Consider the following 8,568-nt stretch of genomic DNA (forward strand, 5'->3'; position numbering starts at 1 on the left):
GCAGGGGTTTGAAAATAATCCAGCTGCCACACAAGGATTTTTGTCTCTCTCTACTCTCGATTTTCCCAAAGTAATAGGCCGCACGCCATGGATTGACCTGGGGCAGAAAGCTTTCCAGTAAATATAACAGAGTTGAGCATGTTAATTAAAAAAGTAACAAAGCAGCATTCTGAGAAAGTTATTAAAAAATTAGAAAAACATTATGCACAGTAGCCCAGTGATTTGTGACATATGGAACAACTAAAAATCAAAGTCATATGTTGCAAACACAGTGAGCATTTTTATATTCTGGTAATTTGCAATAATATGAATCAATCTGAAGATAGGTATGTCAAACAGAATTGTTTTTTACTGTAATAACAACATCGGTAAATATAAAGATGTGTTTTCACCACTATATTTGTGTTCACTAAAATAATGTATTCAGATTAGGGTACATCCCTAACCAATGAAAAGTGTGAATATTAGGGCACAACAATGGCCATCATTTTATCACTTGGTCAAAGGCAAAGTGTAGAGTATCGTTACAAAACTGCTTTTGTCAAAAATTTTCCATGGAAAGCAACCCTTGAACCTGCTGAGACCACAGTGTTTTCCCTCCCCATCTGCAGAATTGGACAAGGTTGCGTCACATCACTACTGAGCACAGCACACCGATTCCGTGTCTGTGCTGGTCATGAATCCACCCCACACGCATTGTCTACTCATTATACTACGTATGCATTTTCAGTCCAACATTTTGTCCACGCTAAGTGATTCCTCTTGGGAAGGGGGATTTGATTTTCACTATCCAGTCAATAGCAACGTATTTATCTGCCTGAATCTAGCATCGTTTTTAAGCCATGTCGGATGTGATGCCAACATACATGTTTTTGTGACTTCAAAACAAACCACAATGTTAGGCGATTTTCAAAACATGTCGATTTGAAACAGCTTCGAAGGCAGCTTCTAACTTGTCTTTAACATTGCCATTGTTATTACTCCTCACTGATTCTGGCGTAGAGCATCATAACATTTAACAACGGCCTTTTGGCATTAGTCCTGCCCATGATGCTAAATGGCTATGTGGAATTTCCCCGCAGCACCTGTTGATTGTTTTTTATTTCAACCAAGTTTCGTGTTACGATGCCAAATGACTCAGTCAGTTTGGTTGATTATTGGCGGAGGTCTTGTCTCTGTCAAAACTTAATAATGATGACACAGATGATATGTTTTTTTTTTCTATTTAAGGATCTTGTGGGTTCATGCAAGTAAATACATGAAACTACATGACCACATAACATTAGCATGATGCTTGGGTTGTTTTTCTGATGAGATTGTGTCTTGGTGTAGATGGGTAGCTCAGTAAACATTTCTGGACATTTAATCTCTAATAAATGTAAACTATCTGCTTTTGTGTGTGTGTGTTTGTACATGCTACATAGTGAGGACCAAAAAAGTATATATGCAGCAGAATGAGGCTTTTTTTGGGAAAGTGAGGACATTTTGACTGGTCCCCATTTCTTCAAAGGACTGTTCAAGGGTTAACACTTGGTTTTAGGGTTCAGGTTAGGTTGTGGTTAGGGCAGGGGTTGGAGTTGGGGTTAGGCGTTAGTTGTGATGGTTAAGGTTAGGGTAAGGGGCTAGGGAAAGCATTATGTCAATGACGGTCCACACAGAGAAGTACAAGCTTTTGTGTGTGTGTATGTGTGTGTGAGAGAGAGAGAGAGAGAGAGAGAGAGAGAGACTGCTGATGTTTCAGGTTGGCTGCTGAAAATTTCCTGTGGAACCAGTTTTCATCCTGAACACACTGAATAATAGTCACTCCACCCTCATAATTCACATGACTGAAAAAGGCTGACTGAAATGCTTTGTTTTTCTCACCAACTATGTCACATTTAATGGGTTAACCCTGCAAGCCGCAGGGTTATTCACCCAAGCGAACACTGATGTTTGTTTCTTTCTTTTTTTCATATTTGATCATATTTACAAAATTGATATACAATGTTTTTACTCTTAAAACAACATCCATCCATCTTGAAGAAATTATCCAGACACTGTAAAGCAACATAAATGTCTGTGTGAACATATTCACCACCACATATGTATCAAACTACGTAACATTTTCTTTTCATTCTATGCAGCTATAGCATAAATGAATTAATCAGTAACAGAGTAGGTAACAAAAAAATATAAACACCAAGAAGCACTGCAAAATGATGAATTGTTAACACATGAAGAGGCGCAAAGAATGAAGTGGAATAATAGCGCTCAGCTTTCAGTACGAAATAGTTCTACATTAAATAAAAATAACAGAATTAATTTGTTTTTAATTCACCTCGGGGCACCACCCTTATAAAAAGGAAAAATGTATAACTAATTATTTCAGTCTAAATTGTAAGGGACTCAGTACAGTGACCGTCACATAATCAAGTTCTTTGTAAATGTGAAATTGATTATACCGCTAACTATACACACAACCAATATACAAATGAAATTAATGAATGATGAATGAACACAATGAATAAAACAACAAAAAATTTATGGATGAAGAAAGACTACCGTACCAAGGGAAATCATGGGAGGACATCTCTGTGAGATGTGTTAACTTGTTAATGAAAACTTTGACTCAAGCGAAGTTTTTTCACAATCACAAGAAAATTTAAATATTTATCTGGGGGTTCCAATAACCTCTCAGCAGAGGTTGATGTGGATAAATGCACCATTGATAGAGCTGTCTGACGTTGCTCTTTGATTTTTTCCCCCCAGTCTTATGTTATGAGTTATGGGCCTCCTGTACCTCAGACCTTTATATTGAACCACAGAGTTGGAACAGTTTAATGTGTTGTTGTGTCGTCTAAGTGTTTTCCAGAGTCTACAACATTGTGTTCACTTTCAAAGTGTCCTTTTAAAAAAATCAAGTTTTTCAAGGGAAATCTAGAAAGTTTTTCTAACTAAGAAAATGTGGTTCATGGTTGATTTTGGCAGAGCATAAAGTTTTGGCGTTTTACCTCTGCACCACTCAGACGCCAGGCATGTTGTCAAAACTTGCTGAAGGCACCAACAGATATTCATATAACAAACATTACTATTTTCTCACAGCGCGGTTCATCACACGCTGAAACGTGACTCACAGACGCCCAGACACACCTGCAATTAAAACCACACCCTGCCTGTCTGTTTATTGTTAACTCCTGCAGTGCTCACACACAGATACACACATACCCACACACACACCCAAACCCACACACGTAACCAAGCACACATCCTTCTGTTACTGACTTCTTTCAGATAAGGTTGTACATCAATTGGTATATTTTCAGGTAAATACTGAACAATTTGATGATGATCACACAGATCTTCAAGAAAAATATGTCAAAGTTCAACAGGTAAGAGAGAGGTGGTGAGTGATGATGCTTGAAGATGATTGTCTCTTGGAATAACAGAAACCTGATGCACAAGTTTTAAAGCTTAACTTCCAGATTTTTAAAATCAATGTTGTGATTTACTGTCTTTATGCCCCCTTATATAATGCAACTTTTGGTCATCTAAATCTAATCTCAGAACCATTTCAAAGGTTGTCATGTGCAGCAGATCATGGGTTAAACTTAACAGCAGGGAGATTCCACAGAAAATCGAAGGGCATTAGAAGTTAAGGTTTGCATCTATTGTCAGTAGGTAAATAGACTTGATGGTATTGCCGACAAAGTATAAGAGCCTGGACTGGATCTTGATGACTATGAACCAAATACCCCAAAAGTATCTGCATTCAGGGACAGAGGCAGTTTTGAGATGTCCGATCAAGACCCACAACCAGGAAAAGTTATTTTCTGCCACTTCTTGACCAACTCATACCTATACAAGAGAGACAGCGGTTGTCCCAATATCAACCCATAACACAAATCACACCAAGTATTTTGAACCTAAATGGAGACTTGATGCTGGCCAAACAGGTACACAAGTAGTAGGCTACGTTTTTGTACTCCAGAACATCCTACTCCAGAAGATATCTTACACAATTAGTACCAAAGGAAACATAAAGAGAACTCATTTGATATTATTTCAATAAGGATTTAAGAGGGTTTCATGATAGATGATCGTGATAGAATCTGTGCAAAAGGCCCATGGATATACATACATGTTACTAAATGGCTACTATATTAACAAGTGACAAATTGTAAATGTGCTCATAATAAAGTAATCAGCAAACATAATCGTTCTGTAAGAGGCAAAGATAAGCATTACCCTGTAACCTGTCACTGCTCTTCATTTAGGTTCCAGGACATACAGCAGATTACTCTCCACAGATGGGGTGTGGGCAGGTGGTTATGACAAAGAAAGCTTTTTTAGATCCTGAAGTCTGATGTCTACATTACGGAAGCCCTAAGCGGACGTGTTTTTTTTTTTTTTTTTTACAAGCCGTTTTCTCGATATAACGAGATATTATCTCGTTATAACAAGATATTATCTCGTTATCTCGAGAAAACGAACTTGTTTTCCCGAGATATTATTTTATTTTATTTTATTTTTTTTAACTTTATTGAATGAACATCAGAAGAAGAAGTGGCGGGTGGACGATGTGACAGCAGGTGCCGTGCGGTGTTCAGCGCGGACAAATGCGCAAGGTAAGATGATTATTACAGGAACACATCACCCAAATTCATCAGTAATCATAACTAGATTATTATACTGTTGCTCCGGTGCTTTTTGGTACGTGCAGGGGCAAGAACCTGCACGCATTTGTCCGCGCTGAACACCGCACGGCACCTGCTGTCACATCATCCACCCGCCACTTCTTCTTCTGACATTCATTCAATAAAGTTTAAAAAAACAAACCAAAAAACAAAGTTCGTTTTCTCGAGATAACGACTTAATATCTCGAGAAAACAAACGAGATAATATATCGTGATATAACGAGATAATATCTCGTTATATCGAGAAAACGGCTTGTAAAAAAAAAAAAAAAAAAACACGTCCGCTTAGGGCTTCCATACTACATAGCTGTTGCTATTGTTATTTTTTCTGTTGTAAATATCGTACATTTTGTAAATATATTGTGCTCGGTGTTTGACTGTCTCTGTAGTTACACTGTGTTCATTTTGTAGTCACTTCTCCAAGGACTACAAGCCCCATGATGTCTTGGTACCCAAGACTCAGTGATTGACATAAGTGTTCTGCATTAAGGCTAATCAAGTGATGTTCCCCCAGCTTCATATACGGCTCATTCCACTTGTTATGCCTTGAAGAAGATCTCTGAACATCAGCTTGCATACTCAACATGATTTTTGCTGGGATTTAAGTGTGCAGATGTGCTTTTTTCACTGTTGAAAAGTGCTCATAGTAAAACACCACACCTCCCAGTTTCAGCATCTAAATTTTAAGTGTTTGCCTTACCTCTTTCTCTTATGTGATAGCAAACCGGAAATTTTTGGGGTTTGAACTGTTGGTCAAACTCTTTCATTTTTCACAGTTTTCTGATATTTTAAAAACCAAGCAATTAATTGAGGGAAAAACTGGCACATAAATCGGAAATAAAGATAATTGTTGGTTGTGGCCCTAAATTGTACCTGTTAAAAGGGGTCCATGAGGAAGTTTTAAAGATTTTAACTAACATGAAACAAGCTTGTCGTTTTCTTTGTCAAGACTTTGATGAACTGAAAAACTCAAATCAAATAGCTTTTTGACAGTAATTAGAAGCTCTGACAGTTTCACTCCAAACAGCCAGACAAACAAGACAATCAAGAAAATCACCTGCCATAGTGTGTGATTGATCACTCACTCCTGTCCAACAACAGAATGTGGCCTTCAGCTGTCCACAGTGCTGCCGTTCAAAACAAAAAAATGCCTGGAACCTGACCAAGTACTGGCTGGAGAAGATCTGAAAAGCTTGTCCTTAATTCTAATTCTGTGACACAAGGGCAAGAGTTTTGATAATTAAAACACAAACACTTAACAAATAGGTTTATAAAAACATTAATAAAATAACATTAAAAAGATACATAATATGAATAAAATGTGTTGGCATTGCTAAAAAGCATTTTTTAAAGATTCATTTTGAGAAGTGTTTTATAAGATGTCACTGATGCTGTAGCTGTAGATCTCTAGATTCTATCGTTTATACTCTCCACAAATCACAAGCACATATCCACCCACCGAGATATGCATAAACACAGCCAACCAATAAGTTTGGCAGCTGAGCCACCAGCCTGCAAGACCAGGTGGCTGCTGCCCATGTTTAGACACCAGGGTTTGGGCAACAGATCACTTTTTGCCTACCCTCTTGTGAAATGGTTCTTGAAAGGGTAAGAAGACAACACCCAGTGATGCATGATTCCTCCCCAGACCTGCCATTGGTGCTGGATGCCATGTCAAAGGTTTTGCTGCTTGTGATTACCTCAGCTAAGCGAGTATGTAAACTGTATTCTGACCCCATCAGTATGTCCTATTTGCTGGCTGATTAGTGGTGACCATGGTGTGTTTTCCCTCAGACTAAATACCTCCTTTCAAATCAAAAACAATTTGACAATCACTTAGCATCAGCTGCGTGTAAAAGATCACTAGCCACTTTGAGTACAGCAGTTTCGATACTGTGATGTGAACAGAAACCTAATTGAAATGTATCATAAATATTAGCTCTAAGTTGACAACCTTTTTTAAAAAAATCGTTGATAAAAGATGGTTATTTAGATATGGCTCAAATTGTTTTATAATCCAGATGGTCAAGGGTAAATCTTTTGAGCAGTGGTTGCACTACTGCATACTTATGGCAGGAGGGGGGATAAAACTTGAAAATCTGGCGGGCTAAATATCTGAAGGACTCAAGGGAGGCTCTAGTTTGTCAATTATGTCCTTCAAAGTGCACAGTGAAAGGGTCTCAAGTTTATTCAGTAAGGCTTGGGGGCTGCAGTATAGAGTAGTTTAATTTCGGGTACTTTTCTTGTTAAGTACAGGTATTAATCACAAAACATGGGAAGGGATGGCAGTTTAGGAGACGGATTTTACTATGGATTCAATGGTTGTAAAAGGGACCCCGGTATTATGAAGGTTTATTGTAAAGAAGTTTGTAAGAGGACCTGGCCTTTTTTAGTCTACAGAGTTCCAAATGACAGCACCAGACTCTTTTTTTTTTTATTTAATTTTGCTTGGCTGCATATTCTCTTTATTTTTCTGAAATTGTTATTTAGCCATTGTGTGCTGCCAATGATTTTTGCAGGTGTTATAGAATTTAGTACAGATTTACATGTACTTTACATGTAAATCTGTACATACTTTTACTTGTTATATAGATGATACACACCTGTTAGGACTACGTTTAGAGAGGTGCTGCAGGTGACAAATCTAATCACTAATCACCCGAGAATCAGACATTAAGCGAGTGCAATGTTAATTCACACTTAGAAACTAAAAAAACATATCCTGACTAGAATTACTGATGTCTTTGGGCCAACTGGTGTTGTCTGCAAATCAGAAGCAGTTGAGTTGAACATAAAAAGAACATTGTTCACAAGGGGTGAGGTCAGAGTTTGCTTTGGGTGTGACACCATCAGTACAGTGCATGGGATGGGCACATTTCTGCCCGTCACACATATCTACCTTTTCACAGTTTCAGAAACAACTTTCAGTGCACCTCTAGAGGTAAATGAGGTTGTAAAAGCATCCAAGGGTGTGATGATGTGAAATTTGCCAAATCTTCAGAATGACATGTGAACTGTTAAGTATTCTAAAAATCCAGTGTTGCATTTACGCTTGCATGTTGTATCTTGTGTAGACCTATGACACATACGTACATAAATGCATAGCTGCTGTGCTGCTAATGTAGGACAACTGTTACGTAAAACTGTTAAATTAAAAACCAGTCGGTCTATGTAACCTTGTATTCACTTTGTTTGTAATGAGTCAGAACTGTCATGAGACCAGAACTCAAGACAATTATGTATCATAATCTTCTTTGATCAAGAACAAATGAACAAAATTACTGGACAGAGAGCAACCTAAAATTTTCATCCTCTGAGTCATATGCTGTGACCTGATACATAGAGCTCTATTTTATTTAAGTTTCTGCATTATGGCTGGTAAATTCATTCACCATATAGTGCCCTTAAAAATTTTGTGTGTTGGCCTATGCACAATTGGTTTTTTTTTGCTACAATATATCAACTATTAAATGCAAAGCATCACATTTGACTGATTAAATACAATATAACATTTAACAGTATAAATGACAATTGTGTGACTCTGCAGCTCAGTGAAGCAAGATTTTAATTATTTATAAGTCTTAATTTACTGCTATGTATACAATGAACTGTGTCAGTGCATATGGCATGGTGGTTATAGAGTGAAGTGTCTTATTTATTATTATTATTATTATTATCATCATCATCATTATTATTTTCGCCAAACTATGCTGGAAATCAATTAAAAATCAATTTGTATTGTTATTATTATTTTATCAGTCGTAGTAGTAGTAATAGTAGTATATCAGCTACTTCTTAATTATTGTGTTAGTGGGTTTATATCAAAACCATTAACAAAATGTATGTGCTGAACTTCATTCCTATTTTGCACAGGTTTTAGTTTAAGATCGAAGAC

This window comes from Plectropomus leopardus, chromosome 3 (genome assembly GCF_008729295.1).
Source record: "Plectropomus leopardus isolate mb chromosome 3, YSFRI_Pleo_2.0, whole genome shotgun sequence".
NCBI lineage: Eukaryota > Metazoa > Chordata > Actinopteri > Perciformes > Serranidae > Plectropomus > Plectropomus leopardus.